Source organism: Molossus molossus, unplaced genomic scaffold (assembly GCF_014108415.1).
Source record: "Molossus molossus isolate mMolMol1 unplaced genomic scaffold, mMolMol1.p scaffold_m16_p_20, whole genome shotgun sequence".
Taxonomy (NCBI): Eukaryota; Metazoa; Chordata; class Mammalia; order Chiroptera; family Molossidae; genus Molossus; species Molossus molossus.
This window is the reverse complement of record NW_023425356.1, coordinates 39,105,017-39,123,455: the sequence shown is the minus strand read 5'-3', so window position 1 is coordinate 39,123,455 and position 18,439 is coordinate 39,105,017.

Below are 18,439 nucleotides of genomic sequence, written 5' to 3'. Positions count from 1 at the left end.
TCTTCATGAAATCTTCGTATTTTCACTCACCCTTTACAAATAATTATTTCCTAGCAATATAATGCTTACATATTACATTTATAGCTATGTCTGGCTCAACCACCAGACTCAAAAATTCCTGTAGAGTAAAATCTGTTCTAATTTATCCTGTGTCTCTAGTAACTTCCTATACCTTGCACACAGTAATTTAAAAATAAGACCGTTTGGGGAGGTAAAACTACCTACCATATAGAGAAAAGCCTTGCTCTCCACTATACTTGAATGCCCAAGGAAAGGGGATGGAACAGGTAGGGGAAAAGAACTTTTATTGGACACTGCCATGGTCAGTCTAGTATCTGGTCATTCTGGGATTTGAACCAAATTCTGACTCCAATACCAATTACAATTCCATTGCTTCCCAGGGTAATTATTCAACTACTTATTAGCTGCCTATGGAAAACAGAAATAGAAAAACATGTAATAGAGAATTTTCAAGGTTTGAATGAGAAATTTACATTTACTATTTTTGCATTCATTCAGTTAGCAGTTATCTATTGAGTGACCACTCTATGGCCAAGCTTTTTTACGTTCTTCTACAATAAAGAGGGAGGAAATACATTCACTTCTTGAACAAGAGAATCGTGTGATAGAAAATATTCTAGTAACATCTGTGATGTTTCTGTACTTCAATTTTATGGTTCTCATCCTCTGCTTCTATTTTCCCCCAGTTTTGTTTATTGTTTTGTTTTAGGGACTGAAGGGGGTGAGTCCCATGCAACCAAATATAGATGTCTTTTAAGACTCAATGTTCAGCCCCCTACCCTTCTTTTTAAATCCACTCCCTCACTCAGCCAGTCCACTCTATCTGGGCTGTTCATCCACCATCTCTACTGTTTGCCTATGAATCAGCCTCTTTAGTTCCAGCACCAGGCAAATAGATTAGATCAGCTGACACTGGCCAAGGATCAGGTGATGGAGCAAAGAGTTGATGAATACATGAGTCTGGAACTCAGGACCAGTTGTAACACGCAGAGACCATAGTTTATTCCACTAACCCTCCTGTATAGAGCCTTTTTTAGAGATTGTGGCCTGCACGTTGAAGGTACAATGACAGAGTAAACATAATACAAAGACAAGTGGATCCGAGCAGGGTAAGATGTGGTTTATAGCAAGTACTTTTATGACATTCCCTTGGCCCACCTTGATTGCAGCCACAGCTGTGGTAGGTAGGTAGTTGTGTGTGGGCTCGGACTTTTTCCACCTCAGGTGCAAGCCATGGATCACTCCAGTTCTCTGCTCTAGGACTTTCTACGAAGCTGAGAGAATCTGCCAAGCCAGTACACGAGAAGAGCCAGGAAATTTGAGGGCAGTTATACCTTCCAGGGGCAATCCTCAATGAATGGGGTCAGGAACTAGTGGATGAATAAATGCCTTGTGTTGCGATTTCACATGGGCGATTCTGAGAGATCCCGGAAGAAACAGACCCCTGGCACCTACTGCCACAATTGTGAAAGAGCATTCTTCTACTGGTGTTTCCTCCTTCCCTGTCCACTCTCCCTTCTCCCCATTTTGCTTCCTGGAATTGTCACCCCAATAAAATTCCATCTAAGTCTTTATCTCAGTCTCTGCTTTGGGGAGAACCCAAACTAAACAGAAGGTGTCATGCACATATGATTTATTATTTTCAGCAAGTGAAAAATCCATCTTGGTTTCCTAAATGTATCAAAAGCTTCTGTTATATAGATGGACCTCAGCTACCTCATCTGTGAAATTAGAAGTGTAATTATAATAGATTTGTCTGGTACCAGAGGTTTTAGACCAGGGGTTTCTGGTAGATAAGGGTTATGCTTTCATGATTGTTTTGTTCATGTGCAAATATGGACTTCTTTTCACTGAAAATACAAACAAAACCCATGAAATTAACACATTCTTTGGGACAAGAATTTCAAAGCTTGCTATTAAGGGATTTTTGATAAGGAAAGAAAGGCTTGGGGTAGGAAATATTACATATTCAGCATATTAATATGATTTAAATAAAGTTGATTACAAAAAATAAATATTCAACGTTTTGGTGTTTTGTTTTTTTTAATTGCTCTCAGACAGAGAGGAAGGGAGGGGTGGGGAGAGAGAGAGAGACGTCAGTGTGAGAGAGAAACATTGATCGGTTGCCTCCCCACTCCCCCAGACTAGGGATCCAACAGGAAAGCTGGGTATGTGCCCTAACCCGGAATTGAACAGAATCAAACCAACCAAGCCTCACCTGGCCAGGACTATATGTTTTAAGTAAATTGATTACAAACCATATGGACACTACTTGGTAATAAGAACTAAAGCACAAGAAAAAGGATCTTAAACTTTTTAAAAGCTTTTTCTATTCCCACCACTAGGTGATTCCCTATGCCTTGGAAAATCCTTAAAAATAACTACTGTACCGCATACCCTGACTCACTACATTCTCTTTTCTCTCTCTCTGTCTCTCTCTTCCCTCAATACATCTAATGTTCTTGTTTGCTTTCTTTTTAATATAATGTCTGTTCAAAGTAGAGGAAAATAACAGAAAAAAATAATGGCCCATAATCCCAGTTTATATAATCTTTCTTATTAACACATGCACATAAGAAATTCCAAACATTCCAAAAAGATAAATTTAGGAAACTAGAATGAACATGGGACATCCACTAAACCGAAACCCTCATTTTTTAGCAGAGATCAACAAGATTAACATATTTTCAAAATATCACTAGCCAAAAAATAAGGCAAATAAAACAGTTTAAACAGAGAAACCCTCATCATTCCGGAATCAATTACCTTCTAGAAATTCCAAACACATTCTTATAACTCTTGCAATAGTAATTTTATAAATAAAGTGAAATTATTTATATAATTTAAAAATTTCAGTAGCATTTCTTAGGGGGAAAAATGCTCACCTGGTGGTTATTTCTTCCAAAGTATTAAAATCAATGTTCATTATATTTTCTTTTCTTTGTTAAAAAAAATGTTTTTATTGATTTTTTAGAGAGAGAGAAAGGGAGAGAAATATAGAAACATCAAAGTGAGAGGGAGACATCAATCGGCCACTTTCTGCACACCCTACTGGGGATCGAGCCCATAACTTGGGCATGTGCCCTGACCGGGAATCAAACCAGGACCTTTCAGTCCACGGAACAACGCTCAGTCCACTGAGCCACACAGGTTAGAAATTGGGGCTCAAAGAAAGACAGTGGCTGGTACAGGCCCAAGGTTCTAAAACGACAATATAAAGCCAAAAGTCAGCCTCCCAATTTGTAAAACAAGTTTGCAAGGACATGATAGTTCAATGGGTCTCCAGCTCCTTTTCAATAATAGTTTTGATCCAGGTGTCAGGTTAACTATGAAATCAAGTGCATGCTTCTTCCAACCTCCATGATCAGGTGCTTGACACCTTGAAATAAAAGGTAAAGAAATTCCCTAAGCCAGAAATAAAAGTTTAGTGTCCCTAAGAATATCATGGAAAGCTTTTCCAAAATGCAAAATTTGAGGCTATACCTACTTCTGATTTACAGGTTTGAGGTGGAGCCCTGGCCAGTGTGACTCAGTTGGTTGGACGTAGTCCCATGCACCAGAAGTTTGTCAGTTTGATTCCCGGTCAGGGCACATGCCCAGGTTGTGGGTTCAGTCCCCATAGGGGGTGTACATGGAGTAGCCGATTGATGTTTCTCTCTCACATTAATGTTTCTCTCTCTCTCTCCCTTTTCCTCTCTCTAAAATAAATAAAAACATTAAAAATAAAATAAAAAGGTTTGGGGTGGAGTACAGAAATTTATTTATGGGTCCTTCTTTTGCCTCTGTAACTGTTTCCTGAGCCCATTTCTTCTATGACTCACTTCTTCTACTTTTGTGACTTTCTAAATAAACTTTTAAAAACTTGTTAAAAAAATAATAAATTTATGAAGCACTCCTGTGGTCAATAGATAAGGTGAGTATACTTCCTGGTTTACTTCTATTGTCCTGATATCATCTGTTTTAATGTGTCCCAGAGTCGTTGTGGCTGCTTTTAACAGAATATTATTATTATTAGTTGTGTCAAAATAATGCTAGATGTGTTTGGTAGATGACTTTGTACTTCCACATTCTACCATGGTGTTGTCTAGTAGTGTGTGAGATACCTGTACAGTAAGCAGAGGCATGTAATAAGTTGTTAATTCTGAACTATCAGTGATAGCCCCTCTCACTTTTCAAAATCTTTTTTGACACAGGAAACTACCTTCTCCACTTTAAGGATAGCACACAGGAAGCTAGCTAATAAAGTGTGGTTGCATACAGGTGCATTGGGACAACTTCTGGTCCCAAGAGATGTGGAAGATGTGTTTTTTACTGCTGCCCCTAGTGGCCATTTGGTGTAAGGGTCAGTTGTGCCTTAGTCCAGAGTGGGGCCTGCCATTGACCGTTGGGCGGAGGGTATGCCAGTCAGTGAGATCATTGTAAAATGTGGGAAATTCGAAATTTAGTGAATGTGAAAATATGTGGGAAGTAGGATTAAGCATGCCTGCCACAGAGTTTATATAGAATGGCACAAACAATCCTGCTAAAATCGTTTTGTTATATACTAATTAGTATAAATCTACAACTATTTACTTTATTGTTTATTTCTGTTTAATCTTTTTAAAGATTTTGCAATGAACCCTCTCAGCAGCAATGAGCTCAGGAACCAAAACAGAACAAAACAAAAATGGATTTTTGGTGAAAAAGTAAGCACACAATTTAAATTTCTCAGTGAAGTTGATGATGAATACATAACGTACATAAAATGTTTGCCAACATTTACCATTTACCATGGGACCTGTAGTAATGAAAAACTATAAGTCATAAATATCCTATAGAGGCCCAAGAATTTACTTTAAACCTTCGACATTATTTTAAGGTTTTCATGAACAAGCATGAATTATGAAGCAATAGCTGTTAATGTGTTTGGTTTAATTATTGGAAGAACTCTGCAGACAGCTAAACAATTTCTTGTTTATATGTTACAGATGTTTCAAATTAAAATTAATTCATTCCAATCACTGTTCAATTTTTTTCATAAAATTCATAGAGCCAAAGTAAAGAAATGTTTATCTGACCTTATTATGAATGCTATCATAAATTCAGTTAAAAAATTTAACATTGAAGATAAAATGATTTGTTTCATTGTGAGGATCATAGAAATACAAATTCTGTACACGTTCTATCTCTAGTACATTTGTTACTAAACAAGAAATCTATAGAGCAGAAATGTTCTATGATGCTTTTAGAGAATTGCAGTTATTAACAACAAAATGTGGAAATGGAGAGATATTGACATTTATCCCAGAAAAGCAAAGGAAGAATTGAGAAAAATTAAACATTGAGAGTTGAATCGATTTACAAGATTTAATCATGGAATTCTATAATTATGCCTTGGAATATCCTGACTTGTGGAATAATCTTTCGATGGAGCTCCTTGTTTTTATTTCATAAATGTATATTCTGTCCCAGAATGGAATGGAACTGCAAAAGCTAACAATTTTGAAACATCTAAATCATGCAAAATACGTTAAAGAAATATAAACAGAGACAACTTTATAGGCAAGTTTTGTCTTGTAAATGTATTTGTTTTAAAATTTGACTCCGAATGGGGGCAAACATAAGGCCTCTGTGAAAATATCTTAGCTGACACAGTTACACATTTCAAAATAAAGAGAATATAATTGAGAAGCTCCACCATTTAGCAGAATTTGTTCTGAGCTTCCCATGGGCCTCATCACTTGAAGAGCAATTTCTCAGTTGAAAATGTTGTAAGCTACAGAGAAGAGTCAAGGAAAACGATTGTGGCAAATTTATAAAATATGTATTAAGATCATATTTAAAAAACACATTCTTCTGCAATGTCTCAGTAACAAAGCACTAGCAATGATAAAGCTTAGACACTGAATAAAGTACATATATACATATACCAACAACAGCTATTCTGTGTATATATATTTTTTTCTTTATTGATTTTAGAGAAAGAGGAAGGGAGAGGGAGAAAGAGATAGAAACATCGATGAGAGAGAACATCGACTGGCAGCCTCCTGCCTGCCCCCCACTGGGGATCGGGCCCACAACCTGGGCATGTGCCCTGACTGGAAATTGAACCGGTGACCTCTTGGTACATGGGTCAACACTCAACCACTGAGCCACACCAGCCAGGCTGCGTATGTTATTTTTAATATTTAGATAGTGAACATAAATATATTTCAAATTTTTGCTTGGATATATAGTTTTTAAGAAAGAACACTATTTTGAAAATGTTTTTTTATTTTTTTATCCTCACCCAAGGACCTTTTTTTTTGCATTTATCTTCAGATAGAGTGGGAGGGAGACAGAGAGGAAGAGAAAGAGAGAAACATCTACGTGAGAGAGACACATCAAGTGGCTGCCACACACACAACCCCAACCAGGGCCAGAGACGAACCGCAAATGAGGTATGTACCCTTAGCGGGAACTGAACTCGAGACTCTCTGGTCCAAGGGCTGACGCTCTAACCACTGAGCAAAACCAGCGAGGGCTGACAATGGTTTTTTAATGGAAATATTTTATAGCTCAACGGTGTATTTTTAACATCAATGCGTTGGTCAATAAATAAGTGTTCCTAATTATAATTTTTGAATAATTTTAGTCACCTCTTTTAGTCTGAAAAATATCTTCATTTTGCAACTAAATCGTATAGACACTTTATTTTAAGCCCAAAATTGAGAACCAGCTAAGTCATTCATGTCCTAAATTGGTAAGACTAGTTCTAGAATATTTTGTTGTTATTTTAGGGTATAGGACATGGGGGAAAAACTCTGAAAATGTAACATTTTAAAATGGTCTCAATTGATTCTAAGCAAAATATATCCCTACATAACAAGTTAGCATAGCCTTAGCGTGTTATATTTCAAGGAGCACTTAGGATGACCAATGTGAGCAGTGCCCAGGAGTGAGGGGTTCCCCAGGATGAGGGCCTTTCAGTGCAAAAACTGCGACAGTCTCAGACAAGTGGGGACTGAGGGTCTCCCTCCGTCTGTTCCATGAATTCAGATCTCTGTTTAGGTGAGGCCTGTTGGCATGTGGAGAAGGGACATCATAATTACTGAGCTTCTGAGTCATGGTTTCAGAAAAGCAACTCTTTACCTTCAGTATGTCACAGAATAAATAGCAAGCAGCTTTTGGGGTTCCCACACATTCCAGTCATCACTCTCAAAGGAGCAAAACCCTAGACAAATATCTTATGATGGTTCGCTTCCTTTCCCTCTCCTCCCGGGAGACCTGACTTCTGCTTCTTCACGCTCCCAACCCTGAAGCTACTCCTGATTTTGAGTAGATGCAGTATTTCAACAGCATCTGGGGTCTGCCTGACTTCACAGGAATCCAGTTCTCTGTGTATCCACCAAAAAAGTTGGGCATTGAACACTGATGCCTAGTTCAATGCCTGGCACATAGTAAATATTCAATAAATAGATGTAGAATTTGTGAATGATAGACCAAAGGGCCCCCAAATAGAAACTCATCACACTGTACTCTCCCAGCTGTCTGTTGAAAGAAAGTCACCAGCCCTGGCCGGTTTGGCTCAGCGGTTAGAGCGTCGGCCTGCGGTCCCGAGAGACCCAGGTTCGGTTCCCGCTAAGGGCACGTACCTCGGTTGCAGTTTGTCCCCGGCCCTGGTTGGTCGTGCGGGTGGCAGCCACTCGATGTGTCCCTTTCACGTCGATGTTTCTCTCTCTCTCTCTTCCTCTTTCTCCCTCCCACTCTGTCTGTACAAAAAATGGAAAAATGGTTGGAGAATAACTATTTCCCTTGTGCCCTGCCCAGGAGCTCAGTGGACGAGGTGAAGTGCAATGACCCATGAAGGAACTGAGGAAAACTTTATTCCTGTCTCCTTTGCTTCTTGGAAATCGAAGAAGGAGGAGCAGCTGAAGGAACCTAGTTGTTCTCTCTTGGCTGGGATCTGCTTGTCAGATTGCCCCTTATATTTTTCCTTCCAGGAGAATTTGTTTTTGAGATCCTAGAACCAGAAAACAGGAACACTTGACTGTTTATAAAACAGGTAATCAAGCCCGGCCAGTGTGGCTCAGTAGTTGAGCGTCGACCCATCCACCAAGAGGTTGCCTGTTCAATTCCCGATCAGGGCATATGCCTGAGTTTCTGGCTTGATTCCAGGGGGGGAGGGGGGAGGTGCAGAAGGCAGCCCATTGATTTGATGTTTCTCTTTTACTGATGTCTCTCTCTCTACCCCTCTCCCTTCCTTGCTCTCTAAAAATCAATAAAGACATATTAAAAAAAACAAAACAGATAATCAACACTGTTCAATGTTGTACATGATTTTTCATTCCCAAGAAAAAAGGTATCATTTCATGAAAAAGTCAAATATGACAGAATATGTATTCAGGATGTATAAAGGTGACCTGTCGATCACAGCAATTAAAGAGTATGTTCCTTGCCCTGGCTGGTTTGGCTCAGCGGTAGAGCATTGGCCCTCGGACCAATGAGTCATGGGTTCATTTCCAGCCAAGGGCATGTACCTAGGTTGCAGCTCATCCCCAGCCTTAGTCGGGTCATGCAGAAGGCAACCGATCCATGTGTCTCTCTCACATCGATGTTTCTCTCTCTCTCTCTCCCTCTCCCTTGTTCTCCCTCTTTCTCCCTCCCACTTTATCTGAAGATAAATAGAAAAACATCCTCGGGTGAGGATTTAAAAAAATGTGTTCCTTGTCATCTAGATTCCTATACCATCTGATAACCAGGAGGTAGCATGGTGCAGGGGTGGAGGTATCAAACCAAAGAGCCTTCACCTACCAGCTGTGAGCCCTGGGCCAACTGCTCAACCTGTCTTCACTCGAGGGCTGTTCTGAGGATTAAGTGAGATCATCTGTGCAAAGCTCTCAGCACCATGCCACATGGTAAGTAGTCAAAGGATACCTATTGGTACTTACTATTGGCTAGGTTGTCATCCCATCACCTGTAATTTCTGCTGGAAGAACTAAGGTGGTTTTTATACCTCCTCGTGAGTTTGTAAGATGTATTAATCACAGGAAGGGTTATACCCTGAGTTGGTGGTTGCCTAATTTGATGAATCAGATTGTTTTCTTTTTTTCATATCGGTGTTGAAAATAGAAATTCAGGTCAAAGTTTTGCTTGAGGCAGAAAAGCCTCCTCATCTGGTTACCTGTCTGAAATGAGCAAGTAACCTTAATGCCTGGTTGTCTACCCAGCCTCGAGGCTGATGGTCGATTTCTTTTGGGAACCTGAACCAGGCATCTTAGGACAGAGTCTGTGTTTGGCTCTTAAGCAAAATTGTAAATTACGATTTAATTTAGAGTCTTTTATCTCCGAGTCCACCTGACCTAAAATATTAAAAAACCCAGAAACACCAGATTCTAATAGACGATCTATGCTTGTGGACAGCTGTCCCAGAACAGAGCTCATCACTTCGCTCACCCAGGGGGACAGTGTCAGGGAAGGCTGCCCAGCAGAGGAGGCATCGGATGGGAATTTTGAGGATGACTAGAAACTCCCAAGGTGGTGTTCCTACTAAGAAGAGCTAATCTAGAGAATTGCTCTAATAGGCTTCTAGGTTGCTAATGACCATCCAGTCCTAATCAGCAGTAAATGAGCACCTATTTAATTCACCCGAAGTCCTAAGGTGAATTGCCCCTGTCATTACTACTAAGTGGCATAACTTAAAACTGGCAGATTTTCATTTTCCCACTGTTCTCCTTGGTGCATGAAACTGGGTGCTGGCTTAATAACCTTAGGTTATAAAGTACTGTAACATGTTAGTTCATGCTGGGTGGCAACAGGTTTGTTTTTCATGATTATGTAATCTGCATTCCTTTTCCAAGCAAGGATTTGGAAATGAGCTATTAAACTGGATAGCTGGCAAGTACGGAGTCTAAATGCACATCTATGTTAACTATGGTCCACTCCGACCTTTCCTCTAAAGTGGTCCCTTCACCCCTAGACAAGTCTGTAAACTATAAATCAAGTGTGACCCCTGAGCAATGTGGTCCAGTAGCTGGCTGAGGTTCACATAAGGCATTCAAGTGCCTACTAAGGCTTTTTAGGGAGGGTATTTGATCTGCCCAGTCTTAAATAGCAACCTAATCAGCCAGGCGACCTGGGCACTCTGTACCCATATTAGATTGGCTTTAAAAACTAATAGGGTGTTAACATACTGTGTAAAGGGTTCATACTGGAGTAAATTCAAAGACTTTAGGTGCTAGGTGGGTATTTATTGACTAGGATGCTATTTAGAAGAAAGTTCAGATTGTTCTTAACTTCCAGGACAAAGCTTAAAACCACAGCAAGTAACTGCTTGGGGTTTTGCATTCCATGGTCCTCGACTCACAAACAAGCTTCCTGTTCCCTCTGGGCTGGCAGACCGAAGGCCAGATAATGAATGGTTTGATTCTTATAGCTGGAGAATCTACTCTGGCTTTCTGCCCTTAAGGTTGTGGGCCAGACCAGGTGTTTGTGTGTTATTTTTTTAAATTCCTCAGATTTGGATTTCACCGGAAGATAACAGCAGGAGGACAGGCTGAGTTAGGCATCTATGGGCAAAGACCATACTGAATCCAGACCCACACACCCGTGTGTATCCCAAAAAGGAGTGATTCAGAATCACGGGGAACCCAAACTGAAACTCTAATCGCTCTTTGAGATCTTCATGGTAGGTTCCAGGAATTAAGAGGAAAAATAAAAGAAGAACAACAACAACAATATACGATCCTCCTGCCAACGTTATTTTGGGGTTGGGAAATGGCATGTATTTTTAAGTAGCATGGTAATGACTTGCTTTCTTCTGCAACTTATATACACAGCCATGCTTATGTATGAGCTGAGAGTCAAATGCTAATATTTCTTCCTCTGCCTTCTAGTGCTGTTCAGTGGGCCCCAGGTCAGAACCTACTGGAAACTGAGGGAGGGAGGGAGGGAGGTTGTAACCCCAGCAGTATGTGTGTGCATATGTGTGTAACAAAGAGAAAGAGACAAAACTGCAGAACTTGTTCTTGTGTGGAGTAGTTAGGAGTCTGTTTGGGACTTTAAGTGGAAAACAAATTAAGAAAATACTAGAACACTAGGGATTCAAATTAATGGCTTAGGGGAAAACGTTAACCTTTTCTTTCCTGCCCCATTATTCTAGGAAATGTAAAGGTTTTATGGGCAAAGGACAGGATCTTGAAGGAGTGGGGGAGGGGGAAGAGTTGAATTTTAACTCAGGAATTGGGAACTAATTTCCTTGGAAGTTTAAAGCTCTTAATGAAGGCTTCCTGCCGGACAGAACCAGAGCAGGCCACTACCCAGTCACACCGAGGCCTGTCCCTCATTGTCCCTCAGAGAAGAGAAGCGGGTCCTGGGGTGAGCTTGCACCCTTCTCCTCTGAGACAGCCGCTCCCCGGGGTAAGGCAGGTGACCTTCCTCGGTGCCCCACCTCCATCACCCCACAGTGCTCATGCCCACTGTGTGGCTCCTTTCTAACTCCACCTGGAGTTCTCTCTCCCACCTCTCTTCAAACCAACCTGTCACCTTCTTCCAGGCCAAACGCTAGAAACACCCAGCAAAGGGCCTCAACCCCTTCCCAGAAGCCACGATGTCCACTTCGTCCGGTACAGCCTTGAGCTAGATGGTCCACTAGGGACAAAAGCCCTTTTCTCTTCTTTCCTGGTTATACTTTTCTTTTCTTTGTTCTTTCTGCTGCCCTGTATCATCGCTTCCTGTTTCCACGGAGGAAGAACAAGAACGACCGTTCGCTGCCTGTGCGTCCAGGCTCAGTGTCATTTCAGCCTCTGCATCCGCCGCTCAGCCACTCAAGCAGACGTTCTCTGGCATCAGGAGGCCAGAGCATCCCAGAAGAATGAGGGCGACTTCTCCAGGAAGGCCAGGAGGAACCGAGGAAGAATCAGTACACGGAAGGTGTATTATGTTATTTCCATTCCTCCACTCGGGGAGCACACGCAGAGAAGTAACCCGGAGGGAACTTTCAGAATAGGCTCCCAAGGCACTGGGGAACACCCCTTCACTATTTTTTTTTCCCCCTGGAGGTGGTGGTGGAACCACTTATCCATTAACAAAAATGTCTTAAAGGCTTTTTAGAAGAAACAGAAAGTAGAAATGTCTTCTACTTAGAACTTCCTAAATTTTGTGGGTTTTTTTTATCATTCTTTTTTTTTTTTTAAATCCTCACCTGAAGACATGCTAGAGAGAGAAAGAAAGAGAGAGAAAGGAAGAGAGAGAGAGAGATCAATGTGAGAAATATCGATTGGTTGCCTTCTGGACGTGCCCGACCAGGGATCGAACATGCAGCCCAGGCATATGTCCTGACTGAGGAGCCACAGTGAGCACATCTTTAGAGCTGGGACAGTGAAGCAAGGACGGGCGAGGACAGAAGCAGGGCCTCAGGGACTGTCTGGGTCTCCTGAAGCATCATGGGAAGGAAGTGAGCCAGGTGGGTGCTGTCAGCTCACTGGGAAGTCAGAGAAAAGGGGGCCTTGGAGACAGGCTTGGGGGTGAACCCAGAACAAGCTGCCACTGCCATTGCTCCCCTGGTTGCCCGTCTTGTGGGGACCCTTAGAGTTTAGGAGAAAGATTAGAGTGGGCATGCCCCAAGGAGGGCACACCACGTCTCTTTAAGTTTTTAAATCTTCCCGAAAAATAATAGAGGTAGCTTGGCCAGGGTGGCTCAGCTGATTGATCATTGTCCCCTGCACTGAGAGGTCACCAGTCAGGGCACATGCCCAGGGTGTGGGCTCCATCCCAAGTGGGGGCCGTGCAGGAGGCAACCGATCGATGTCTCTCTCTCACATCAAGGTTTCTCTCTCTCTCCCCCTTCTTCTCTCTCTAAAAAAGTCAATAAAAACATATTAAAAGAAAGAAAACCCTATTTTAAAAAACAATAATAATAATAGAGGTAGCTACAGGGAATATAGAGGTAGCTACAGGGAATAGAGCTTCCATGAGAGAGAAGTGACTTCTCCTCGCGCATCTGGACTTCTGTACCCAGGGAATTCTAAAGGAAATTGAGTGCAGTCAACCTGCCAGGGTGAGCAGAGATCACTGAAATGCACTGATCATTCAGAATCTCATTTCTCCTTCATTAACTTCAACCCCTGTTCCCTACCATTGGTTCTTCTAAGGAAAAGCAAGGTAGGCTCAATGGAAGATAACATCCTGTGGTACTCCTGCCTCCCCCGACCCACCGGCGCGCAGTCAGCGGGGTGGAAGTTCATTATCAGGAGCAGGGGCAAAGCATGTGGCCCCCATGATCCACAGCCCAGCTGGCCTCCCCTCCATCACTTACTTGTACAAAGATTGCAGGTGGGTCTCACTTATTTAATATTGATGAGAATTAATATGAAAATCACTTCTGGTCTTGATATGTTTCTCATTTGTCAATACCCTAGATTTTGCCTAGTTTGGGAACCTTAGCATAATTATGAGTAATGAAGTCACTTGACTATAGTTAGCGACCTTCTGTGTTTTTACACCCCCTCCCATTCTTTGGGAAGGGGGAATTTTGCCTTGTTTTCAGGAAGACATGCTTGTTAATGATTGCCTACCCTGGAAAGTGACAGAGGCTCTCTCTCCCAAATATTTTCCTCTATCACATCACAACGTGTGCTTTTCTTATTATTGTGGAAGAAGAAGCGTGTTTCACTGTTATAAGTCATTATAGAAACAACAAAAAACCCCACTGTATTTTCTTGCAAGGAAACTTTCAGGATTCACAAATGCTAGAGAACACATCTAGATGCCAGTCTGGGGAGCGTCAGACATTAATGAACTAATTCTGAAATAATCAGGCTCAAGTGCAGAAAAGAAGCTGGGTTAAGAGAGGAGAGAAGTAACGCAAAGATGTGAACGGTGTGGAGTAGGAGGCAAAGGGGTCAGGGACAGTGGTGTCCTGCGGGAGTCAGAGTGCACCCAACTTAAAACTGCAGGACAAACTTCCTCTCTCCCCTCCTCCCCCCTTCCCCCTCCCCTTCCCCACTCCTTCCCCTCTCCCTTCCCCCTCCCCTTCCCCCTCCTCTTCCCCACTCCTTCCCCTCTCCCTTTCCCCTCCCCTTCCCCCTCCCCTTCCCCTTGCTTCCCAAGGGCAGCTTAGAATGTCCAGTACCAGGATAATTATCACTACTACTTGTGGAGTTTACATTTTGACAATGTTTGACCCTTATATGTTATCTTTAATTAGCAAGGGTTTAGACTGAAAACCACAGATGAGGAGAATTGTAGAAGTAATTCCCTAGCCCAGAAATTGTACTGCACACCAAGGGTGCCTCAGCCCAACCCTGGGAACAGTAACAAGGAAAGAAATTCTAGGCCCTTATCAGGGTAGCTGGTGAGAGGAAACAGGATGCATATGGCAACTATATAAAAATAAAGATGAAAAAGAGTCAAATACTTCCAGCACAGTGTAATAGTTTTCTGTGTCCACTTGGCTGGGGTAGAGTACCCAGGTTTCAATCAAACCCTAATCTGGGGAGGTATTTTGTAGATGTGGTTGACATCTACAGACCAGTTTGACTTTAATGAATGAGAATCCTAGAGAATGAAGGTGGGCATCATCCAATCAGTTGAAAGGCCTAAGATCAAACCAGATTTTCCTGAGGAGGATGAGAAATACTACCTCATGACTATAGCATTAGCTCCTGCCTAGGCTGACCTACAGACTCCAGACTTTCACCACCCACCGCAATGTGTCTGTCCATCTGTCTACCCATCTACCTACCTACCTACCTACCTACCTACCTACCTACATCAGTCTGCCAGTCTGTCTGTCTATCTAGCTAGCTAGCTAATCTCTTCCTGGTTCTGTGTTTTCTGGAGAACCTTGATACAAAGAGAACTCAGGGAAGACCTGAGGAGGTGATATTAAACCCAGCCTCATTGACTAAGGAGCTAACTGTATGAAGAGTGGAAGTGGATGTGTCCCTGGCAGGGGGAGGAACATACCCAAAGGCCCCGAGAGAGGAAGGAGCTTAACATAAAAAGGAAGTGAACAGGAAGTCAGGATGTCTTAGGCTCCATAAGCAAGAGAAAGATGGCCCAAGATGAAGCTGGAGAGGTTTGCAGGAGTCAGATCCTGGAGGACTCTTAGTGAAATATTTCAACTTATTTTTCAACCTGCTGTAGGAGGCCATTTAAGGTTTTCATCCTGGAGAAGGGGGGCTGCTTCATGGAGGAGCCATGGAGGCAGACAAGCATCAGAAGGTTACTGCGGCGGTCCAGGTGGGAAAGGGTAACAGCCTGGCGGAGGAGATGGGCTGATTCAGGGCTCTATGATAGAAGGGGTGAAGAAGGTGGGCGGTGAGGGCATCAGGGGTGCTCCTCCATTTCTGGCTTGTACAATCGGGTGGATGGTGGTGTTACTAAGTACGGCAGGGTAAACAGAGGAACAGCATCAAAGAATGCGGATTAAGAGTCTAGTTTGGACACTAGAGCACAGACGAGAGATTTCAACATGACGTATGAATTCGGAAGGCATCCTTTTTAGACGGCATGTGAAGCCACATGAAAGGGCATGATTCATCATGAAGAGAAGGGTACTAAATAAGGCCAGAGAGTGCCCAGGACTGAACCCTGAGGAATTCCCTCCGTTAGAGGGGGTGGAGAACGAATGGCTAGAGAGATGGCAGGTGGGTAGGGACTAAGTGTGCCAAGAGGTGTTGTGTTTCAAGAAAGAGGTCGTCGACTCTGTGAAATGCTGCCAAGAAGCCAAGCAACATGAGAACAGAAAAATGAACATAGAGTCTTGATATTTGGTGTGTCTGCTTATTTACTTAATCTTACTGAACGTTCACAACACGTGACAGGAAGAGCACTCTCAAGGTGAATTCCAGGTGACTACTGGCTCTGCCAGGTGTTGGCTTTCACAACTGTGTCTACATGGGGGCCTATCTTTGTGTGTGTTTGTTTGTCTTTTCTGAAGGGGTGAGCGAAGAAAGAAATTGGTACCTGGCACCTGCAGATGAGGAAGGGAGGTGGGAAAAGGGACAGGATATTCCACATTCCCCAGCCTGGCCTCAGAGATCACTCTGATCTATAAGAAACACCTATATGCACAACCAATCGGCACAGGCATTAGGTTGGGGAAACAGCAGGGGGGTGGGAGCAGGGTGTAGGGGGTCAACAGGGAAATAAAGGGGACATTTATATTACTTTCAACAAAAAATAAAGTTAACTGATTATAGACTTAAAAAAAAAGATGAATTGTTTTAAAGATTAAAGTAGACAAAATTCTAGGCTAGAAAACATATTCTCTCTCTTAATATTGTTTTTCCCCCTTTATTATACTTAGCACAATTTGTCATTGTGACTATACTTGGTGTAACAGTTTATCTGACATTTCTGTCTGCAGTAGTTCTAACTTTCGTGATACAAAGAGTCTGTCTAGCGTCCTCTTGTATCTAGGGTGCAGCACAAGCCCTGGCACATAGTAGTTTCAAGATATAGGTGTTGAGCCCTGGTGGGGTAGCTTAGTTGGTTAGAGTGTTGTCCTTATACACCAAGGTTGCACGTTCAATCCCTGGTCAGGACACATACAGGAATCAACCAACAAATGCATAAATAATTGGAACAACAAATTGATATTTCTCTCTCTCTTCCTCTTTCTCTAAAATCAATCAATCAATAAAATTTTAAAAAAGATATAGGTGTTGAATTAATAAATGATGATGGTTTATGTCAGAATAAAAATTACAGCCTTAAGTTTATAGCATAAATAAATCAGTGAATGAAGAGTCAGTGGTCTTGCCTGGCCAGTGTGGCTCAGTGGCTGAGCGTTGACCCATGCACCAAGAGGTTGCTGGTTTGATTCCCGGTCAGGGCACATGCCCAGGTTGTGGGCCCATCCCCAGTGGGGGACATACAGGAGGTGGCCATTTGATATTCTCTCTCATTGGTGTTTCTATCTCTCTAAAATAATAAAGAAAAAAAAGAGTCAGGGGTCTATGTTTCTCCCTATCTATTAATTTGGTGCTTGTTCATACTGTTGTGCTCCACTGATAAAGTGCTGGAGGACACTGGGAATTTTGGAAACCATATGGGAGAAACACAGGAAACTGGGAAAATTTTATGTGTTAACTTATTTTTTTCAGAGATTTTAGAAAAGACAACCATTTTGATTTTGTATTTTACCGCAGTACTTCTGAGAATTCTCGATAGTATTGGGGGATGGAGAGATTATTTCTTACTGACATGTCCAGAAACATCCAGATGTGCAATAGCCGTAGTTCCAGAACCACAGGAAGTCTGCGACTTGTGTAGATCCTTGAGCATTGGCCCAAACGCTGCTCTTCCAAATACAGGTCTGGGGAAGGGACGTGCAAGGGAACTGTGAACTTCTACGCCACCAATGCAGAAGAAGGCCTCTTAGACAATGATCAGAGAATCAGACACTTTTTATTTTTTTAAATACGTTTTTATTGATTTTAGAGAGAGAGGAAGGGAGAGGGAGAAACACTGATGGGCTGCCTCCCACACGCCCCCTGCTGGGGATCAGGCCCACAACCAGGGCATGTGCCCTGACAGGGAATCAAACCGGGACCTCTCAGTGCATGGGACCACATTCAACCCACTGAGCCACGCAGGCCAGGACAGAATCATACAATTTTTAGGGTTAAAAGAGGCTTTAGGCCAATAAGCCTTACTGTGTAGTTTGGGAAACAAGGGCCTATACGTGAATTATAGAGTCACACAACCAGTTGTTACAACCTGTAGTAATTTCATGTCTGACCTCAGGTCCAGATCCGAAATTGTGTGTGTGTGTGTGTGTTTGTACGTGCAAACATTGAATTCTTGTTTATAATTAATACCGTACACATTATACAAACAAGCCTATAGTGGTAGCCTTGGTGATTTACCTTGAATGAGAAACCACCCCCAAGTACATTTATTTCATAAGTTCGGAATTTTTATATTTGGTTTTCTCCAAAGTGAGGCCCAGCTGAATGACTCGGATGGAATCCCAACTTTAGTACAAGTGAAATGTCACTTTCTCCCCTTACAAACTCTTGCTAAGACATGGGTGAGCCCACCGTGCGTCACACAGTGAGGTCAGAGCCAGGTGGCCCCGGCATGGCTACCAGCAGCTGGAGTTGAGGGTCTCTTAGACATGAATCATATGTCCAAAGTCTGCCAATGTTTATAACTCCCTTATTTTTGTGCATTTCTGAGGAAATTGATCTCTCTGTGTGGCCATATGTTAATATTTACTTTATTAGTAACAGAATTTGGTTAAGAAATGTCCATTCCTCCACAAATATAGGGGAGGTGTCTCAAGTTGATTGGTTTTCTAGAGTACTTGCTTTCTGCATTAAAAATGGCTTTGCTGGCTACAGATCAATAAAAACAAGTATTTGGTCATGCATAAAACTCACATAAAAATGTAACTCACTTTGCAGAACAGCTATGACTCAGATTAAAATTTTCTGTTCCTTATTTTAAC